A 17,868-nucleotide genomic window follows, 5' to 3' on the forward strand; every position below is an offset into this window, starting at 1 on the left:
GCACTAAATACATCATTTTAAAATGAATTGCTGACAGTGTGATCAGTTTCCCCACACTCTAGTGGCATGTGCTCTGATTTCAGCCTCATTTCAGCCTCAGCAGGGCACCTTTCTCTGTGGCTGCATTTATAAACCAGAATAGGGAAAAGGCTATTATAAATATGGTATAGCATTACCTATATTAATCAAAGTCTGTCCCCCTTCATTTTTCTTCCTAATTTGTGCCTTTTTGCACAAGGTCAGTAAATCATACCAGGAATTCTTGGTCCAGAAAGTGTTAACTTTAATGAATATCTCAGTTACATGGTTATGTATGTGATAATAAAATATTACTCTGTTTAGATGTGCAGGAATTTAATTAAAATAATCTCTTAAAATATTCATTACATTTAGCCCCTGAGGCTTAGAACAACACAAGAAAATGCATTTCTTTTCCATTTACTGTTTTTAAATAAACCATTCCTATAGAGTGAAATAGCAATCTATTTTCAAGCAAATCAGACTGGATTTCTGTTTTATGTAGTCTGTTTTTATATTTAATTAAAAACTACATGCTATATGATGTGCAATAATTGCTATATCAAAAGAATACTTTTGGAAATGCATTTTTTAAAGGGTTCTACTATATTTACCCCAATTATGTAGATCTTTTATATGGCAATATATAAATTAACTAATCATAATCTAGCATGCTGGAAAATATTTTATAAGGAAAACACTAATATGAAGTTTTTTCAGTTACAGTAAAAAAAATCTGCAGAATACATTTATTCACTAAAGATACACAGCATAGCAACTTGTAAGCTTTATTAATTAAATTTAAAAATTCATAATCAAAACTTCTGTAAGGAAAGACTAATAAAAAATAAAATCGCACTTGTATTTCATGAGCTAATAAAATTGTACCTGTCAGCTTTGACATATTAGTCTTGACCAATTGACAGTCCCAAAATACCCACTTAAAAGTCACTCTTATTTTGATGCGTTAGAGACGCTACCTTTAAAAATTCAAAATAATTTGTAAATAAGTACTTTACTGATTAAAAATTATCTCAGGTTAATAAAAGCATAGACAACTAACTGTACATTATTTAAAGAAGATATATTTTAAAATATAATAGAAATCCAATGGTCTTTTCTGAGAAAGCTGGGCACACAATGAGAACATCAAAAATTTCTTTGTTGATTTTTATCATGCATAAAGAGGAGGAGATACAATGTAACCAAAATGGAATACAAAAAAAGTATAAGAATTGCAGCCCTCAAAAAGAAAAATTAAAAAGCTCTTTTATTCTTCTTTCTCATTTTGCCATGTACATTTTCAATGAAAACTATTACAATACCATTTAAAATAAGTAAGAAGCTCCTACAGAGTACACATAGAAGCAAAAGACAACAGTTGTTTGAACTCAATTAATAAAATAAAATTCTCCTTAGGTGAAAGGCGAAAAGACGGTACACAGATGGCTACGTGTATGGCTTTGATAGTCATGGAGCTTGGATAGGCACTTCATCATTCTGCCTACCTACATTTATCTGTTAAAATTATTATCAAATATCAGCCAGGATGCAGTCGTGAATCACAGGCTGCTCCTCGTCTTCAGGGGAATGATACAATGACGGTCTATTCATCAGTGCGGCAATCGGCACAAGTAATTAGTTCCCTAGACTGAGATCTCCTACAAAAGCTATTGCAGTCAGCACCACAAACATATGACGATGTAAAGCTAATGAAAGCTGCTAAAATTTGTTAACCTTTTCTGCCATCAATCCTTCTAATATTCTATGCTTCAGTCTTATGCAAAGGTGGTGAATTATTAATTTGTCATTCATCCATCCTTCTGAATTTTGAGTCAAATTAAATGATGTCATTTTTCTTGATAACAATTAAAATTATAAGAGATGTTAAGCTGCTATTATAAAATTATTACTAAATTAGGTAACAATACATTCTAGTATAATGCATGAGGGTGAAGTCAAATCGAACAGCTATTAAAGCATGTGTGCAATATTTTTTGTCATAGAGTAGAAAAAAACAGAAGAATTATAAAATCATTCACAAATTAACAAGTAACTCAAAGACAATATGGATAAGAGTAATAACCAAAATTAGGAGGAAACAGAACAATGATATTTATTTTTGTGCTCTTCGATACTAACAAAAAATGGTCACAATGGTGGCCTTTGGTTGAAACAAAAGCATCAATATATCAGAGAATATTGGAACCGAGAATTTGCTCATACAATAGAAAAATATGTAAGATAAGTTTCATCTTCAAATATAAATGTAGTACCAAAAATTAAAAAATACTTAGATACAGTCCAAAAAAAGGAGAAAGAACTTTATACCTCAGTATAATGTTTACAATATCCAAAAACTATATCTCAGTATATCTACTTGTATTTCTCAATACAAGTAGAGTTTAACTTCTGTTAACAACAATATAAAATAATATGAAGACAAAGCAAAAACCACTTATTTCAGAGCACAGATCTAAAATGTATTACAAAAATCTTCTAGAGAGCCCAAAACTTTCAATACATTTTCTCGAGAGTCTCTCCATTATAAAGCACTGCTCTCCAGGTGATAACGGATACAAATCCTCAAGGAACTTACTCATAATGGAATAGCTATTAGCCTCATTTGGAAAAAATAGCATTTATCATCCAATTTCTGATGATGAGAGTAATACATGTTCATTGGGAAAAAAAAGTCATACTCATTTTTTTTCAGATAAGGGTAATTACCAGCATGTTTAAAGTCATTTACATAGAAACAGACCTGGGTCTAAAAGTCCAATGTTTTATCCTCATAATAACATACACTCTTAGTATTAAATTTTATCACTGAAAAAATAAGGCATGCTTTGTCATTTTAGAACAGTATTAGAAAGAAGAATGTGTAAGTTTCAATCACCAACTTACTGTAAGTTTCGATCTTTCACGTAAGGATTTCACTCTCATTTAAGAAATACTTCTACCCCTCCCTAAAAGCCCCTTGTAGGGAAAAAGAGGATAGAAATTGGTATATTTGGCATAATCAAGCCAACTGTCTTCCCATGACGTTATGAATTAAATAAGTTGTATATTTTTGGAGTTATCACCAATGGTATGACTAGAAAAATTTTAAAAACTTGAAGTATTCAGAAACCAACTGTTGAGAAATTACTTATTCTGATTTAGAAATATATATATATATGGATCACTGTATACCTTTCTGTATCTGTACCTATCTAAAAAAATTATATTAATATGTGAAACCACATTCACAAACTTAACCTATATCCATTTCCACTAATAATGAAAACTAAGATCCCAAAAAGTATTCAAATTAAGGATGTGAGCCTAGGCCACATAACACCTGGAAATAAAGCCTTCTCTATAAAAAGGTGCTGTAGTTAGGTCCCCTCTTAGTACACTTGCCAAGCATTAAAATCTTTAACAGAAATACAGGTCTTTGAAAAGTTGTGGATGACACTAAAATTAAATGCTCTAACTTTTCTTTCTAATGGTTTTCCCCAATTCTTTGACCTAATTTCAAAGCCTGAGATTAAAATTACAATAAAAGTATAATTGTTTTTTTTCTAATTATAAGCGTAAATCATGTCTTTACACTTTTTAAAAAACCCTTCACGGGGCGCCTGGGTAGCGCAGTCGTTAAATCGTCTGCCTTCGGCTCAGGGCGTGATCCCGGCGTACTGGGATCAAGTCCCACATCGGGCTCCTCCGCTGTGAGCCTGCTTCTTCCTCTTCCACTCCCCCTGCTGTGTTCCCTCTCTCGCTAGCTGTCTGTCTGTCACATAAATAAATAAAATCTTTAAAAAAATAAAAAAGATAAAATAAAAAACCCTTCACACTTGTCTATATATACATACCTTTAACATATCATTAAAAATCTACATAAAAGAATATAAAACAATGTCATTTTAATAATGCAGAACATGTATTTTCTGTTCTACAAGAATAGAATAGATTGTTGAAATATATCTTAGAGGAAAATATAACTCAAGCATTAATAGATAGCCTATTATTCTGAGCTCCAATGTGGTTAGTGATTTGATCAAGTACAACAAATGGACAAGTATGACCCAAATGATAATCACGTAGAAAACTCAGAAGTAAAAGAGAGAATCAATCAATAACTAAGGCATGATCTACTTTCTTCCTCTAATAGTTAGATGGCTCAATTATAAATATCTATTATTTTTCGCATGTAAATTTTAAGACTTTATAAAGTTCAGGGTTTTTTTTGAAAAGTATAACAAACCAACGAGCCAATTAACAATTATAAATGGACAAATATTGAAATAGAATCCTAAAATATTTTCTAATAAGAATGACTCTTCACCTTGAGCCAGCTGCCAGGAATACAAGGATTATTAAGATACTGGCCTCATGGGGAAGACAGACGTGAAAATAAATAATGAGAATTCAAAAGCTGTGTGTAATAGAGCACAGTTCAACGAAATGGCTATTTAACTGCACAATTCCAGGGGGCAGTATTCACATCAAAATTTGTATAAATGGCACTCCTAGATAGTCATTTTGGTTTTCTATATGAACACCTTTGAGAATGACAGGGTGCTATGAGAACACCTTATCTTTTTCCCTCTCCATACAATGCTCAGGCTTCCTATCTTTCTCTCCAAGTTAAATCTAATCTTGGGGAAAGGGAAGGGAATAAGGCTCTTCAGACACTATCAGTAGCAGAAATGGTATTCAGACCAGGACTAAATACGTTGTCAAAAAGTCAAAAAACAGGCAAAATCCAATACACAGAATAAAATAATAAGGAAAAAAGGGAAACATTAACATTTATTTCCCTGAAGTCATTAAGTTCATATTGCTTTATTAAAGTAGATTTTTTATATTATTCTATTAAAGTTGATTATGTTAATTACTAAAAATCAGTGAGAGCTACGTATGTATTCCAGTCAAACCATAACTTAAAGGTACTGACACGTATTCAAATTTAGTGAGATATATGTATATCTTCAATCTCACTGTTGTGTTATTTTAATGTAACTTGGATCTACATCAATAAAAGAATGCTAGCTTTAAAAAGAAAAACTGTCACAATGTAATTATATTAGAAAAATTTCCCATTTTCCATCTTACCCACTTCCTTGTGACAATACCTGATAAATCTCGATAGGCTTAACAAAAATCAGCAATAAATTCTTCAGGCTAAAGAAAAGTTCTAAATCCTGGACAATTTTCGTGCTTCATATCTTGTTCTAAAATTTTTATATTACCTGTTTTTTAAATTCCCATATCTGGCTCGCTTTCATTTCTATATTTTTAGATTAAAAATTCATGCTAGATATTAGCTACAACTTAAATAAATGGTAACCTCTAAAAAGAAGTAAACATTTTCAGTGTACTGTCAGCTAGAAGATAAAAGTGCTTAAGTTCTAGAAGGGTTTCACTTTCTGCATAAATCTTGGTGAAATAATGTTCAGGTACTATAGGGTATCATACAATATAAAAGAATGCTTTATCTCACAAGCTGAAATCGACTGTGCCTTCATGCAGATAGAAAGAATATTAACTAAAACCAAGAACCAACTATAAATCAAATGGAGGTGATCTATGCACTGTGCTATCTTAATGAAAAGGAAAAAAAAAAAACCCTTCAAGTACTTGGATCCAAAAGGAGATATCTCCTAAAGCAGAATTATTTCTTTATTGAGGCCTGATAGAGATTTGATATTATATAGAGTCATTAGAGAATTGCATATACTACTTAATTATGTAAATTATATTTTATGTAGTTATGAATTTCTGCATGGTACTATTCAATTTGCATGGTACTTTGTTAGCTTTTAGAGACATTTAGACACTCAACTTTAATTTATTATTTAGAATAATTTACAAAAATGTGATTTTACAACAAGGTCAATTCTTTAAGAAAGAATCACATACTTTTCCTGATTGCTATTAGCCTATTAGTCATTTCTTTATTCACTTAGCATTTTTACCAGGAAGTGAGCAAAGTTATAAGAAAATAAAAATCTAGTGTTATTACACTACCAATTAAAGCTCTCACAAAAGATGAAAAAAACATTTTAAATAAATGATGTTGTTGACTACTAGAAGCCCTAAAATTCACCTCAGTAGCCACACTCTTTAGATAATTCTGATCTATTTTCCCCAAAACTCTGATTAAAAAAAAAAAAAAGTAATTCACCAAATACCTATTTAGTGCCAACTATGTACCAGTGTTGGTACATCCATATGAATAATGCTTTTATAATTTTTTATGTTTTAATCAGGACAAGAAAATCATCATGTATCAAAAATAATACAACTTTAAAACAGACAGCATTTATTGCATTTGGCTACTGTGTGCTGGCCATCATGCTCTTTTATACACGTTATCAACAAGCCTCACAGCAACCCTGCCAAAATACTGTTATTTTCATTTTAAAGATGAAGAAACAAAGCCTTACCCATCAGTAGTAGCTATGAACTTCAAAGCCAATGAGCTTTTCACATGACATTTCCTCTAGAAATTCACTGCATACTACTTGGCTATGATCAAAGTACTAATTAACCCTGCCTGAGAGGATTGAGGATTTCATTAAGGTTTTAATGAGGATCTATTTTGTAAGTTTCATGAGGACAAGGGTTTGTGTCCATCTAATTCACTGGCCACGCACAGTAACTGGAACAAAGCAGACACTTAATAAATAACCAATTAAAGAACAAGCTGACTTTTTAAAAGAAATTTAAATGATAAGCCGGAGTCTGCTGGGCAAAATGGAAAAGGCGTTCTAAGCAGAACAAAGAGGGCGGACAATGGCATAAAGACATAAAAAGGCACCTTTATCTTAGGACCTTTGGGTAACAAAGATCGTTTCAAGGCAGCCTCTGAGTCACGAAAAGCTAAGGTAGGAAACAGGTTCAGAACCAGATTTCAAAGGGCCCTGTATAATTAACCGAGGTAGTTCTCTTTACATAACAGACGGACAATCAAGAGTTTTTCTCAAAAGAGGACTAGTATGATCAGCCTTATATGCTACATGACAACAATATAAAAACAGCAGTAGGGATGGAACCTAAGGCTATCATTCAAGAAACCTATCTGAAGTGGAACAGATAAGATTTGGTGAGACATTCAATATGGAAGGTGGGGAAAAAGGAGATGAGAACAAAATTGAGGTTTGTGACAAACGGGCAGCGAGGGGATAAAGATGCTATTTAACTGAAATGACAGCAGGTTAAGTAGGTGTGGTTGGGAGAATAATCATGTCCTGGACACCTAATAACGTCCGGGCAGGTACATCTAGTAAGTAATCACTGCAACTTCGAACTCAAAAAAGCAGCCTGGCCTAGAGATATGAAATTGGGAGACTGATCAGTGTTGAGAGTTGAGGAATTTAGATATTCATCTAACAAAAATTTACTGAGTGTTTATTATAAGCTAGGTATGTGCTAGATCCACAGAAAACTGTATTGAAAGGACAGGAGAAGAGTGAAAATGAAATCTGGGAAATTCCAATAGTTAAACACTGCAGAAGAGGAAAGCATCACTGAAAACAGAGAAAATGTTCCTGACAGTCAAATAAGATAATAAGGGGACCAAAATACAAATGGGACCAAAAAAGACAAAGAAGCAAAGTCTCTTCAAAGCAGCGAGCAGGCAGCAATACTGAATTCTACATAAAAATGTTTAGAAGGGCGGGGTGCCTGGCTGGCTCAGTTGGTGGATGCGACTCTTGATTTCTGGGTTGGGAGCTGGAGCCCCACACTGGGTGAAGTTACTTAAAATCTTAAAAAAAAATGTTTAGAAGGATGAAGAATGAAGGTGCTTTTATGTTTTTGCATACCTACAGAGTTGTGCAGCTGTCACCATAATCTAATTTTAGAATATATTTATTTTCCCCAAAAGAAATCCCACACCCCATACCAGTTATTTCCCATTTTTCCTTCCCTGAGAATGGACACGTAGAGGATTTCACAGTATGCAGGGCAGAAGGTAGGTGAATGTGTTTGCTCTGGGTTATATCTTCTTAAGTCTGAACCAATTTTAAAATAAGACAAATTGTGATTGGTAAAAGGCATTTTTATTCATACTGGAATTTTTTGGAGAGCCTAAGGGCTATGAGAATATATAATTTTTAAAAAACATTTCCAGTATCTCTAAAGTACCAAAGAACTGAGTTTACTTTTTTTTTTTTTTAAGATTTTATTTATTTATTTATTTATTTGAGAGAAAGAGAAAGCACAAGCAGAGGGAGGAAGAGAGACAAGCAGACTCTTCGCTGAGTGGGCAGCCTGACACAGGACTCCATCTCAGGACCCTGTGATTATGACCTGAGCTGAAACCAAGAGTCGGAAACTCAATTGACGGAGCCATCCAGGTGCCCCAGAACTGAGTTTACCTTTTAAGAGAGACTCATTAAAGTCAAATGTATAATTAATTCATACTGTAAGATATATAATAGCTAAAGTTTTGGAGCAATTTATATTAAAGACTAATAATCTTTACAATTTCTGGATAGGATAGAAAAATACTTTGGCTTCATTTATGGTAAAGGACTTAAAGTTAATCACCTTAGCTCTACCATATACCAGATCTATGACCTCTACATAAATCATTTATCATCAATCATTTATTATCATTTGGGCTTCTATTGCCTTAATAAAATAATTATAACTTGTTTAGCCCACCCCACAGGGCCACAGTGAGGAATCAAATGAAATGGGAGTAAGTGAAATTCCTTCAACAGTAAAATGCTATGTAAATGTACTGTTTTTAGTTAATAATGAATTTAAGTGTGGCTACTTCTACATGCGATTACTTTGATAAAAGCATGTGCTTACAGTGGTATTACCAGTGACTTCAAACATGATTTAAAAATAAAAACCTAAGAAAGCCCTGATTAAAATGCCCTTAAACAGCCCCTGATAATAATAAGCTCCAAGTCCCTGGCAATGATTAACTTTATTTCTTTAAAGATTTCCCTATGCTGGACATTTTATATAAATGGAATCATACAATATGTAGAATTCTGTGATTGGCTTCTATCATTTAGAATAATGTTTTTGAGGTTTATCCATGCTGCAGCATGTAACAGTACTTCATTCACAGTGCATTTTGTTTATCCATTTATCAGTAGATGAATATTTGAATTTTTTTCCATTTGAGAGATGGGAATCTTGGATTTTGTAACTAGAAAATTGAAGTGCTCACTTGGTTACCTATCTAGCATTCACTTCTTTCCCCTTTCCTCTTTCCTGGGAAGAGCGATTTTCTTAATTATTTTTCCTAACAATTACAATTTTGTTCAGATATCACTTCTTAAATGGTTGGATGACTTATGGAAAGCTAACTTAAAGCCAATTATGACAATCTTATCATTCTTGCCAGTGATTGGTTCCAGAATCTAGCTTTAAAGCAATCACTGCATAACATTTTTACCTGGCAATCGCTGAGTGGCAATCATTTTTTTACCAATCTGAAACACAAAACTTTTATTCAGTGGTTGAGACCGTAGTTCTCCAAGGAAATGTTAGACCCAATTGTCACGAGTTAGAACATTAACATAACATAATAAAAAATTATTAAAAAAAAAAAAACACAACCAGGAAGAAGACAGAGTGGGGTAAAAGTTTACACACCCAGAACCGCAAAAAAATGGAGCTGAAGACTTCCCCCAAGACTTTACACTCCTACACTTCTTATAATAAAAGATAATATACTTCTTCACAAGTTACTGAAATGAAGAATTTCACTTCATTTAGAGCCAGGTTTTCTATTATGTGCCTTTGAAACCATCTAACAGATATAAGGATTACTGGTGATGCCATTAGCAATTTGATTACGGCTGTTAAAGGAAAACTAGATAATAATGAACACATGTTTTGGTGGAGATAGTTAATACTGACTTGGAAAAAAAATTTTGACAATGAAAGGAATTAGGGGATTAGGGTGGTAGTTTAAAGAGGGTAAAGAATATATGTAAGCATGTCTGCAGCGGGAAAAGACTAAGTTCAAAAAAAACAACAACACAGGAGACTAAAGATGACATGTGGGAGAAGGGCAAGCATAGCACTGTAGAGAGAGAGACAGAAGTATGATCTTGGAGAGTGTAATTACCTTGGAAGTGAAAAAGTCCCCTCCTTCTCACTGGCAAGATGGAAGGATATAAAGCTCTGTACATTAGTGAGTTTAGGGTTTAAGAGAAGAAAAACTGAAGATCTGATTTTGGTCTGATTATTTCTATTTTCTCTACTCAATAGCAAGCTTGTGAAAGAAGAACAGAATAGAGGGGTAAAAATTAGAAGAGTTGCCTTGGGGAATATGAAAGAAAGCTGACTAAAAAAAAGTTTAAGGATGGCTAAGTAGTTATGAAGGTCTAACTGAGATTTGAAACCATTCATCTAGAGTGGCACTAATCTGTACAACTGTGATTTTTGCCCCCCAGCTATACTCAACAACCTAAGAACAAGACTAAAAAGAGCAGCTAGCAAAACTCACTCAAGATTTAGGGCTGATTTGGCTGGCAGGGCAAAATACGGAAGGTAAAGGAAAATCAGCAGGCTGGTGAGGATGTCTGGGTTGGGTAAGGATGAGGAACCTGTGATTTTTTTGGACCTCAATAAATTAATATAGGGTTTATTAGACATTGATTCATTGAGAAACCAAATCTACCCTGCTTTCTGTATCACTAAGATTGGCAATAATTTGGTTTCCCAGTGGATTAATCAATTTATCTGTTTAATCAATGTATCTACCTCTTTACTTAATGAGCTTCCAACTTGTACTAAAACATGTCTAGAAGGAAAGAATGGAAGTTTATACTATAGTTGAAGACTGTCTTCAGTCTACGATCTATAGGGTCACTCTAGTAAGTAGTCACAGGGCTGGACAATGTGCATGCAGAGGACGATCTGAAGTCTCAGAAAGATAGGACCTCTTTTTTTTGAGAAGTAGGTTACACTGTGCTGCTGGAAAAGGGATGGGAACTAAAAATTACTGACTGCCCACAGCATTTCAGATACTCTAGTAAGTATGGTCTTTACATGTGGTCTCATTTAATTCTTAAAATAACCTTTTAAATCAAGAATATAATCCTAATTTAACAAGTTAAATCCCAATTTTGCTACTAAGAAACAGAGCTAGACCTCACATCTGTGACTTTCCAATACCAAAAAACTTGTAGTAGGGGCGCCTGGGTGGCTCAGTCGTTAAGCGTCTGCCTTCGGCTCAGGGCGTGATCCCGACGTTCTGGGTTTGAGCCCCACATCAGGCTCCCAGGCTGGAAGCCTGCTTCTTCCTCTCCCACTCCCCCTGCTTGTGTTCCCTCTCTCACTGGCTATCTCTATCTCTGTCAAATGAATAAATAAAATCTTAAAAAAAAAAAAAAAGAAAAAACTTGTAGTAATGCTACTTCCATGCTGCTGTGGCTGAGATTTTCGTATTAGGTTCATTAATAGATTCATTATGACAAATTATTGGAAAGTTTAAATATCTCTTTTACAAAATGACAGACTGGAATGGGACCAAAAACTTTTTATAAATTACATGAAAAGCTATTATCACACGTTACAATAAAGAACAATTAGAAAATATACATTTTTCCAGCATTAGCATCACCCAAAATTGAATAGCATGGCTATTAGACTGGTTATAAGGCTCTGTTGCTTTTTAAAGGATAAGTAAAACTAAGGTCAATGCGAAGTACTGTGTAGTGCAGTTCAGCATTTGAAAAGCTTGGGAACTATTAATATTCACTGGATATTTCCAGTAGCTCCCACCACTTGCCCCAAATACAGAAGCACTATATAGTTTTAAAGCATATATGTGAAGGAATATCAGAGCCAGGAACCACTGCTTTGGCATTTAGGATTTCAATTTCTCTCAACCTCAGGCACCTATATCACATTTTTGTTGTTATTGTTAAGACAGTTTATAAGTTATAGGAAGAGAGAGAAAAAGATAAAGATCAGCTGGCCTAGGATGACATTTTTATCTTTAAATAAATAATTTAAAAGCTTAAATGCAGCAGCAACCCACCATAATCCAATGCTTCCTGCCTTTAATCCAAAACTCTTAGGAAAATACTGGTGAAAGCAAATAACTGATTTTAACTAGCATAAAAAAATATTATATACCTGCTTTGCAAGCTAGATAAATTAGTGAAAAGTATGTGCTCCTCATCCGCAGGGACAACAGGGCTTATTATGTTACACTTCCACGTTTTTAAGACAGTTGGAAGCCGCTTCTTTCAATAGTTGCTGTCATCTCCTAGAAACTTTGTAGTACTTTCAATTTTGAAGCAATTATTCACATTCTCAAGTGATTTATTTCCTCTCTTTACTACATTTCAATTTGTCTGGCTCTGAATGACCAATACTGTTTTGGCTTAATTATATTCATTTACAAGTATTTTTTAAGTGCCCACTACTATTTGAAAAGGTTGAGGTGCCATAACGGATACTCATATAAGGAAAACAGTCTGTAATCTCAAGGCACTTACAATCTAATAAATGGGATAAAATAAGCAAACAATGAATTATATGGCATTAAGATCCATGCCGTAAGAAAAGTAAAAATCCAGAGCTTTGGAAATTGAAAAAAAGGAGTAAGTGATCACATATGTTTTAAAGAGATCAGGAAATGCTTTAAGGAGCAAGAGATTTTTGAAAAAGATCCATAAGAAGGGGTCAAGTTTCAACTGATACACAAGGAAGAAGATGGCATTGTAGGCTTTTCAGCAAAAGTAAGAGCTCAGAAAATTGGAAGCAGTCCTTTTGATTGGCCCCAGTAGAAAATGAGGTATAAAAGAATTGTTGGGGCCTGGCCATATCATAAAAGACAGGGATGAAAAACTAATGAGTTTATATTTCATTTATTCACTCATTCATTTCATCAACAAACACTTATTGAATATCAATGATGCATAAGGACCTGTACCAGGCAATGGAGATTTACAGAGTTATTTAATAATAAAGAAAGTTATTATTCTCAAGGACCTCAAAGTACAATGGAACAAATAGATATATGAAGAGACAATTACAATATACGCAAAACATTCCTTGGGAACAAAGTAGAAGGGCATTATCCAAAGTAACAGAAGGCTTCCTGGAAGGCAGTAACACACAAATTGAGTCAAAGAGTTAACAGATGCTTATCAGGAGAATAAGGAAAGGAAAAGCATTCTTTCTGAGAGAATAGCATTCACAAAGCCAAAGAAGAAACAACTGGGTATGTGCTAAACTGAAATGTTTCTAGAATTTTGAGACAGTACAGACAACAGGGGACCAAAGAAGAAGCTACAGAAATAGGAAGGGGCCAGACTACAGAATTATCTGAGGAGTCCCAATACCTGTTTAAAAGCCTATGCATGACTTTTTTCAGGACTGACCACAGTTAGTTACAAAGGCATCCAAAGATGCCTTACCTGTCAGGCATCATGGGGAAAGCTGCCTTCCATCAGCCCCAAACTAGACCTGGTATATAGCCAATGCACTCCACTCTCTTAAGGGAGTTGTACTCAAGGACTTGGGCCCCACTGGCCAGTCATATTCTTAGCATAATTGCATTCCTAGCCCTTGCACCTTTATCCCAAAGTTTCTTCATCTGAAGCCTTGGGCAGAGGTCCTCTTCAGGCACTCAGGAAGGCACAAGGGGTCCTCTTCAGGGGCAGAGGAAGAAAGGGAAAACCCTGAAGACACTTTTCCCCACTTTCACTCAGTCTACTCTGAGCCCTTCCCCCCTTTTCCTTCTTCTAACCTCATAGTCCTTAAACTGCTGGAGACTTTTGTTCAGTTTCCTCAACAGTGAGATGACCCTGACGTCTATACTGATCTATGCTGATTCACACTGATTCACTTGACCTTCCATCAGTGCAACATCTCATGGTGGGAAAATGGAACAGAGGGAGTCCTGCAGTTTTAGACTCTTGCTTATACCACCAGAGTAAGTTATTAAAGCCTCACTCTTTCATTTTTGGTTTGTGGCTTTAATCAGCTACTCTGATCCTTGGAAGCTCAGCTTTCTCCTAGCTCAGCTGAGCTCCTGACATCATCCATGTCATGTTAAAGAGTTGGGTTTTGTCCTGTAGTAATGGGAAGATACAGAAGAGTTTTAAGCAAGTATTATGACTGCAGAACAATAACTCTAGGAAATATACAAAAATTAGAAGAAATACCAGAAATGAGAACACAAATAAGGAAGTTATTGGAATAATTTAAGCAAGATAAGGGTTTTCAACATTAATGCTTAAATTTCCTGTTTTTCTGATTTATCCTATTAATGTGTTATTGAAATGTGCTAAATTTCTCTGTGATACAAGGCAGGCAATAAATAAGTAAGGTGTGAAAGAAAAGTTCAAGGACATAAGGTAATTTATTCCAAATAAAATGGATTCCAAAGCATATGATGTATAAGCTAATTAAATGTTACATGCAGTAGAACAGGCCTAAAACTAAGGTAGAGATCAGAGTCCTGAAGCTGAGTAGAGATGGGAAAAGAACACAGAAATGGTTCAATAAATGCTACATCAACTCAGCCCAGAAATGACATACATGTCCTCTACCTACATATATTCCTTTGTCTTATCAAGTCACATTGACTCCACACAGGAAATGTGATCCCTGGTTGGGCAGCCATTTCCCAGCAACAGCTCTACACAATGGAAAGACAGAATGAAACTATGATGATCAGCTACCGTTATCTGCCACACATAGCAATAAATACCACAGAGAAAAACGAAACATGAAAGAGCAACAGAAAATATGACAGAGGGAGTAGGAGACCATTTAAAATATGATGATTAGGGAAGGATTCTATGAGAACATAACATTTGAATGAAGACCTAGAAGAGGTGAAAGCATCAGTTATGCAGATGTCTTGGAAAGAAAATTTCAGGCAGGGACAACAGTAAATCCAAAGGTCCGCTTTGTGAGACCATGGAACCGCAAAGAGACCATTCTGGATGGATGAAGAGTTATAGTGTAAGTAGAGACCAAAGAGTTACTAAAAGGATGAGGAGGACATCTGAATATTTTAAGCAGAGAAGTAACATGCTCTGCCATGTTTTAACATGGTCACTCTGGCTGCTGCAAGAGCCTGGGTGTAGGTGGGAGGGTGATATTAGAAGCCAGGAGTCCAGTTTGTAGACCTTTGCAATAATCCAGAAGATGATGATGTCTGGAAACAAGTGGCAATAGCAGAAATGGTTAAAATTCACTGAATTCTAGATATATGTCCAAGGTTGAGTCAAAAGAACATGCTGACAGATCATACATGGGGTATGAAAGGAAAAGAGGCAACGATATAAGGATTTTGATCTCGGAAACTAGAGAAATAGAATCAACATTAACAAAGATGAAAGAGAAGTGAGAAAAATAGGTTTTGATAAAGAAGGTCAGGAATTTGGTTTTAAACGTGTTATGTTTGGGGTGCCTATTAGAAATCTGCGGCAAAAAGGGCTATTACCAAACCAATTTTCCTCTTCTACCTAGGCAAACGGCTAAGCCACATTTCCAATATCCTTTGCAATTAAGTATAGCCAAATGACTTAGCTCTAGTCAGTAAAATATGAGCAGAAATAATACAAGCCACTTCCAAACCTAGCCTATAAAACTTTTTGATACGCAGCTGTCCATGCTCCTTCCACTGGCTTGATGCAGATGGCAATCTTAGAAGTCCAGAACTAAAGATAATGGAGCTATACAATGGAATAAATCACTTATCAGAAACATCTATTCTGTATTTTATATGAAAAAGAAAGTTCTATTTGGTTAGCCACTGAATGAGATTTCGGGATTTATCTATTAAAGCAGCTTGTATTGCTACAAACAATACAAATACCTAGACAGAGATGTTGAGTAGACAATTAAAAATATAAGTGTAGAGTTCAAAGGAAAGGACCTCACAGGTCAACAAAATATCTTGTTTATATAATACAGACAGGTATGAACTGGGTAAGATCTTAAAGGAAGTGGGTAGAGCGAGAGAAGAGAAAAGGAATACTCCAAAGAAAAGCCTGAGTAACCCCAATTATAAAAAGAGTGACCGGATAAGGAGAAACCAGCAAGGAATTTTGAAGAGTAGCCACTGATAGGAAAAAAATCAGACAAATATGATTTCTCAGAAACCAAATGGAAATATATTTCAAAGAGGAGGCAGTAAGTACTCAGACATATCAAAGGGTATCAATTAGTCAAGAAAGATGAAGATTGAGAACTGACTATGTGATTTGGCAATATATATGTCACAGGTGACCTTGAAAAGAACTGTTTCAGTAGAATGGTAAGAGAAAAGCCTCAGTTAGTGAGTTCAAGAGAGAATGAGAGAAGAGAAACTCAGCAAAGAAAGTTCTTCAAGCAAAATAAAGAAGCCCATCTATATTCTATACTGGACACAGTATATTATAAACACTTGGGGGGAAAACCCTGAATGCCAATAGTCCTAACAAATAACATTAAATAAAAGTCTTAGAATTTTGCCATATAAAGAGATTCTATTAAATCTGGATACAACAGTAGAATATCCTAGGTAAGAATAAGTTTAATTTGAAAAGACAAAAAGTGAAAATCAAGAAGATGTCTAAGGGTTCATTTATATTCGACCCAGATTCTAGTGTATGGTGCAGGCAAGTTTATTAATTAAGACTTGTACTTCAAATATTGATACTCCATATCAATATTCAACTTTGAATAGGAAGAGAAAGAGTAAGAGAAATGGTCCTTAAAATTCTTTAATGGGAGCTGAAATAGTCTAATAAGCAACATTACTATCTATATTAATTTCAGTAACTAAAATATGGACTGTCTCAAAAAAGAAACCCACAAAGAACCAAATAAATTTTAGTAATAAAACACTGAATCCTATATAATCACATTATTAATGTAAACTAAGAAAGCTATAAATGGAAAAGTAGAATAGTACACGTTTAAAATGCATAACAAACAGCACTCCCAAATCAGGTAGCTTAATGTCTGTGTCAGAGCTTTCATACATTCTAACTGGATGCACCGTAACCACACAGGCTGCACATCCATTTTGTTTTAAAAGTTCTTTGCTATAGTCACTAAAACTCATCTCTTAATCATATTAGAATACGATCACATTAAAATGCACTGCTGGAAGGTCCCCCACTGAGAATTTATATTCTTCCCTTTATACCCATATTATCACCTTTTCAAATTATTGTAGTTAAAGTTTACTTTCCATTATTCTATTTCATTCATTTGGTTTTAGACGCTGGGCTAAGGATAGATAGCATGGCAAAAAAAAAAAAAAAAAAAAAGAAGAAGAAGAAGCAAACTATTCCCTTATCATTTACAATCTTGTCTGAATGGCTATCCCAAAAGAGATCTTGTCACAGAAGAGAGTCATTTTTAGTAAATGAGGATTGTACAGGCTAACAAATTATAAATGAAAAACAGAAATGTTCCAAAGGGTTCAGGAGATTCCCTCAATCCTGTTTTTACTAAGAGATAGGAAAATTAAGTTGAGTTGTGGCTCTTCCCTTTCAGCTCCCAAAATTTGGGAAAGTGACTATTTTTTTTTAAAGGTAAAAGTTAAAAGCTATAAACCCCTAAGCTTAAAATTTGTATAAAAGAAATTAGTTGCATCTTCTCAATAAAAGACCAATCTTTTCGGTCCTAACCTTCTCAAACAGCAATAAACTATGCTGGTTAAGCTTCTTTTGTTATGTCCTTTTCAGCTTATTCGTTTTACTACAAATATTAAGTAACCTGCTAGTGTGCTATAGCAGTTTCTTCGGTCACAAAAGTGTTAAAATACTGTTTATTTCAATAGTGTAGTAAATTATAGCAAACAGGGTATATATCCCAAGGTAGCAGTTCAAATAAAAAAGTTAAATATCTACTTAGAATTCAGCAAGA

General features: G+C 34.4%; 1 protein-coding gene across 5 annotated transcripts in view; it reads right to left on the bottom strand.

Moving 5' to 3' along the window:
* Positions 1–17,868, bottom strand: part of LRBA (LPS responsive beige-like anchor protein) — a 791,618-nt gene that overhangs the window by 290,583 nt on the left and 483,167 nt on the right. The window lies entirely within an intron of this gene.

The sequence above is a fragment of the Ursus arctos genome, unplaced genomic scaffold (genome assembly GCF_023065955.2).
Source record: "Ursus arctos isolate Adak ecotype North America unplaced genomic scaffold, UrsArc2.0 scaffold_11, whole genome shotgun sequence".
In the NCBI taxonomy this organism is placed as follows: Eukaryota; Metazoa; Chordata; class Mammalia; order Carnivora; family Ursidae; genus Ursus; species Ursus arctos.